Raw genomic sequence first — 6,000 nt, forward strand, 5'->3', positions numbered from 1 at the left:
GAGAGTTCCAGAAAAACATCTATTTCTGCTTTATTGACTATGCCAAAGCCTTTGACTGTGTGGATCACAATAAACTGTGGAAAATTTTGAAAGAGATGGGAATACCAGACCACCTGACCTGCCTCTTGAGAAATCTGTATGCAGGTCAGGAAGCAACAGTTAGAATTGGACATGGAACAACAGACTGGTTCCAAATAGGAAAGGAGTACGTGAAGGCTGTATATTATCACCCTGCTTATTTAACTTATATGCAGAGTACATCATGAGAAACGCTGGACTGGAAGAAACACAAGCTAGAATCAAGATTGCCGGGAGAAATGTCAATCACCTCAGATATGCAGATGACACCACCCTTATGGCAGAAAGTGAAGAGGAACTCAAAAGCCTCTTGATGAAAGTGAAAGTGGAGAGTGAAAAAGTTGGCTTAAAGCTCAACATTCAGAAAATGAAGATCATGGCATCCGGTCCCATCACTTCATGGGAAATATATGGCGTAATAGTGGAAACAGAGTCAGACTTTATTTTGGGGGGCTCCAAAATCACTGCAGATGATGACTGCAGCCATGAAATTAAAAGACGCTTACTCCTTGGAAGGAATGTTATGACCAACCTAGATAGCATATTCAAAAGCAGAGACATTACTTTGCCAGCAAAGGTCTGCCTAGTCGGGGCTATGGTTTTTCCACTGGTCATGTATGGATGTGAGAGTTGGACTGTGAAGAAGGCTGAGTGCTGAAGAATTGATGCTTTTGAAATGTGGTGTTGGAGAAGACTCCTGAGAGTCCCTTGGACTGCAAGGAGATCCAACCAGTCCATTCTGAAGGAAATCAGCCCTGGGATTTCTTTGGAAGGAATGATGCTAAAGCTGAAACTCCAGTACTTTGGCCACCTCATGCGAAGAGTTGACTCATTGGAAAAGACTCTGATGCTGGGAGGGATTGGGGGCAAGAGGAGAAGGGGACGACAGAGGATGAGATGGCTGGCTGGCATCACTGACTCAATGGACATGAGTCTGAGTGAACTCCGGGAGTTGGTGATGGACACAGAGGCCTGGCATGCTGCGATTCACGGGGTCGCAAATAGTCGGACACGACTGAGTGACTGAACTGAACTGATTCTCTGATAATCTCTTATCTCTTTTATCTCTGAGATTCCCCCCCCCCATAAAATATTATATGGGAGTAAAACATCAATAGAAACCAGTTCTGGTCTGTGCTCAAGCATTTATCAATTCTTCTACAGGAAAAATTTTTAAAGTGTTTAAATTGCTGAAGCTATTGAACTGCTAACTCTTTTCCTGAGTGGCTACCCAACAGCTCAAAGAGCCTACCATTGACACCATATATGAAAGAGCTGCTTCATTACTGAGATCTGGAGCTCAAAATATCTGAGGTATTTATAAGTGTTTCCTTCAAGTTATCCACTTGCTAGTATCCATGTCAGCCTTGTTCTTGTTTCAATTGGCAAAAAAGCAATTCTATAAGGGCAGTATGTAGAGAGGTCCCCAAAAAGGTCCAGTTTTTTAATTTTTAAATTTTTAACAGCTTTAGACTACAGAAGGGTTGCAAAAATAATAGAGAATTAGAAAATTCCAATGTACCCTTCAACTTGCTGATGTATTAATTTCACATAACCATAGCACAATCATCAAAACTAAGAAAATAACTTTCACATAATACTATCAACATTAACTAAAACCCAAGGCTTTATTCAAACTTTACCAGTTTCTCACGAATGTCCTTTTTCTTTTCAGGGTCCAATCCAAGACCCCATATTGCAGAGACATTGCTTTGCCAACAAAGGTCCATATAGTCAAAGCTATGGTTTTTCCTGTAGACATATATGGATGTGAGAGCTGGACCATAAGTAAGGCTGAGTGCTGAAAAACTGATGCTTTTGAACTGTGGTGTTGGACAAGACTCTTGAGAGTCCCTTGGACTGCAAGGAGATCAAACCAGTCAATTCTAAAGGAAATCAATCTTGAGTATTCACTGGGAGGACTGATGCTGAAGCTGAAGCTCCAATACTTGGGCCACCAGATGCGAAGAGCTGACTCACTAGAAAAGACCCTGATGCCAGGAAAGATTGAAGGCAAGAAGATAAAGGGACAACTGAGGATCAGATACTTGGATGGAATCACCGACTCAATGGACATGAGTTTGAGCAAGTTCCAGGAGATGGTGAAGGACAGGGAAGCCTGTCCTGCTGCAGTCCATGAGGTCACAAAGAGTTGGACACAATAGAGTGACTGAACAACATCATGTCTCCTTAGTTTTTGTTATCCTATGCCTGTTCTTCAGTCTTTCATGACCTTGACATTCTTTTATTATTACTATTGATGTAAAATTGATTTAAAATGTCTTATTAGTTTCAGGTATAAAATTCAGTGACTCACATGTCTATATATTTATATATATTATATATATATATATATATTCTTTTCAGATTCTTTACACTTATATGTTATTATAAAATATTGAAATAGTTCCCTCTGCTACACAGCAGGATATTGTTAGTTATATATTTTATTCATACAGTTGTGTGTATATGTTAATCTCAAACTCCTAATATATCCCTAGTCCATTTCGTTCTTGGTACCCGTAAGTTTGTTTTCCGTGTCTGTGTCATGATCTGGACACTCCTGGAGAGTATTAGGACTAGTCAGGTGTTTTCTCTCTCAGTTTAGGGTTGTCTGAAGGTTCATTTCAGTTCAGATCAGTTCAGTCGCTCAGTCGTGTCTGACTCTTTGCCACCCCATGAATTGCAGCATGCCAGGCCTCCCTGTCCATCACCAACTCCTGGAGTTCACTCAAACTCACGTCCATCGAGTCAGGGAGGCCATCCAGCCATCTCATCTTCTGTCGTCCCCTTTTCCTCCTGCCCCCAATCCCTCCCAGCATCAGAGTCTTTTCTAATAAGTCAACTCTTCTCATGAGGTGGCCAAAGTACTGGAGTTTCAGCTTTAGCATCATTCCTTCCAAAGAACACCCAAGACTGATCTCCTTTAGGATGGACTGGTTGGATCTCCTTGCAGTCCATGGGATTCTCAAGAGTCTTCTCCAACACCACATTTCAAAAGCATCAATTCTTCAGTGCTCAGCTTTCTTCACAATCCAACTTTCACATCCATACATGACTACTGGAAAAACCATAGCCTTGACTAGACCGACCTTTGTTGGCAAAGTAATGTCTCTGCTTTTGTATATGCTATCTAGGGTGGTCATAACTTTCTTTCCAAGGAGTAGCGTCTTTTAATTTATTGGCTGCAATCACCATCTGCAGTGATTTGGGAGCCCCAAAAAATAAAGTCTGACACTGTTTCCCCATCTATTTCCCATGAAGTGATGGGACCAGATGCCATGATCTTCGTTTTCTGAATGTTGAGCTTTAAGCCAACTTTTTCACTCTCCTCGTTCACTTTCATCAAGAGGCTTTTTAGTTTTTCTTCGCTTTCTGCCATAACGGTGGTGTCAACTGCATATCTGAGGTTATTGTTATTTCTCCCAGAAATCTTGATTTCAGCTTTTGCTTCCTCCAGCCCAGCATTCTCATGATGTACTCTGCATATAAGTTAAATAAGCAGGGTAACAATATACAGCCCTGATGTACTCCTTTTATTTGGAACCAGTCTGTTGTTCCATGTCCAGTTCTAACTGTTGCTTCCTGACCTGCATATAGGTTTCTCAAGAGACAGGTGGTCTGGTATTCCCATCTCTTTCAGAATTTTCCACAGTTTATTGTGATCCACACAGTCAAAGGCTTTGGCATAGTCAATAAAGCAGAAATAGATGTTTTTCTGGAACTCTCTTGCTTTTTCCATGATCCAGCAGATGTTGGCAATTTGATTTCTGGTTCCTCTGCCTTTTCTAAAACCAGCTTGAACATCTGGAAGTTCACAGGTCACGTACTGTTGAAGCCTGGCTTGGAGAATTTTGAGCATTACTTTACTAGCGTGTGAGATGAGTGCAGTTGTGCGGTAGTTTGAGCCTTCTTTGGCATTGCCTTTCTTTGGGATTGGAATGAAAACTGACCTTTTCCAGTCCTGTGGCCACTGCTGTTTTCCAAATTTTCTGGCATATTGAGTGCAGCACTTTCACAGTGTCATCTTTCAGGATTTGAAATAGCTCAACTGGAATTCCATTGCCTCCACTAGCTTTGTTCATAGTGATGCTTCTTAAGGCCCACTTGACTTCACATTCCAGGATGTCTAGCTCTAGGTGAGTGATCACACCATCGTGATTATCTGGGTCGTGAAGATCTTTTTTGTGTGGTTCTTCTGTGTATTCTTGCCACCTCTTCTTAATATCTTCTGTTTCTGTTAGGTCCCTACCATTTCTATCCTGTATATAATATAATCCAATACTACTTTTGTATTTTTGTATTGCACAAAAATACAATAATTATATAGCATAATCCAATACCACTGTTATTTTTTTGTTGTTGTGTAAATTGTTTCAGCTTTTGACCATTGCAAGTTATTTTAGGTAGGCTCCAGTGTTAATTTTAATATTTCTCATCTTTGTTTGTAAGCACCTATTAGCACCAGGTCAGACCACTTTTCCAAGGAGAGCAGCCCCAATTTTTTCCTTATTTAATTTAATGAGTGTACCTAATATTCTTGGATTGATGGCCCTAACCTACAACATTACTAATCTAGAGAAATCACTTACCCTTACAAATCTAGTTCTTCCTCCCAGCTTAATCACATAGCATTTTTCATCTATTTCTATTAGAATATACCTCAAATTGCATTCTAACCATTCATTTGAATTCCTACATCTCCATCTAGATTCCTCAAGCCTGGGGCTTTCTCTTTTTCTTTTATTCAAAAGATAATAATTGAGCATTTATCATTGGAGATATAATGGTGAATAAGACAAATCCAGTGGGAATACCAGATCATCTTTCCTGACTCCTGAGAAACCTGTATGCAGGTTTAGAAGCAACAGTCAGAATCAGCCATGGAACAACAGACTGGTTCCTAATTGGGAAAGGAGTATGTCAAGGCTGTGTATTGTCACCTAGCTTATTTAACTTACATGCAGAGTACATCATGAGAAATGCTGGGCTGGATGAAGCACAAGCTGGAATCAAGATTCCTGGGAGAAATATCAGTAACTTCAGATATACAGATGACACAACCCTTATGGAAGAAAGCAAGAGGAACTAAAGAGCCTCTTGATGAAGGTTAAAGAGGAGAGTGAAAAATCTGGCTTTAAACTCAACATTCCAAAAACTAAGATCATGGCATCTGGTCCCATCACTTCATGGCAAATAGATGGAGAAACAGTGGAAACAAGGACAGACTTTATTTTCTTGGACTCCAAAATAACTGCAGATAGTGACTGCAGATATGTAATTAGAAAAGATGCTTGCTCCTTGGAAGAAAAGCTATGACCAATCAAGACAGCATATTAAAAAGCAGAGACATTACTTTGCCAACAATGGTCCATCTAGTCAAAGCTATGATTTTTCCAGTAGTCATGTATGAATGTGAGAGTTGGACCACAAAAAAAGCTGAGTGCTGAAGAATTGATGGTTTTGAACTGTGGTGTTGGAGAAGACTCTTGAGAGTCCCTTAGACAGCAAGGAGATCAAACCAGTCAGTCCTAAAGGAAATCAGGCCTGAATATTCTTTAGAAAGACTGATGCTGAAGCTGAAACTCCAGTACATCCACCTGATGCAAAGAATTGACTCATTGCAAAAGACCCTGATCCTGGGCAAGATTGAAGGCAGGAAGAGAAGGGAATGACAGAGGGTGAGATGGTTGGATGGCATCACCAAGTAGATGGGCATGATTTTGAGCAAGTTCCAGGAGTTGTTGATGGACAGGGATGCCTGGCATGCTGCAGTATGTAAGGTCACAAGGAGTTGGACACAACTGATCAGCTGAACTGAGGTAATGTTTCCCTAAGCTATCTTGACTTTCATTATTTTAAAAAAAAATATGAAATGTCTTGAGGAAGAGTAATAATTACTATATATATTCATGTTGCAGT

Source organism: Bos indicus x Bos taurus, chromosome 15 (assembly GCF_003369695.1).
Source record: "Bos indicus x Bos taurus breed Angus x Brahman F1 hybrid chromosome 15, Bos_hybrid_MaternalHap_v2.0, whole genome shotgun sequence".
Classification (NCBI taxonomy): domain Eukaryota; kingdom Metazoa; phylum Chordata; class Mammalia; order Artiodactyla; family Bovidae; genus Bos; species Bos indicus x Bos taurus.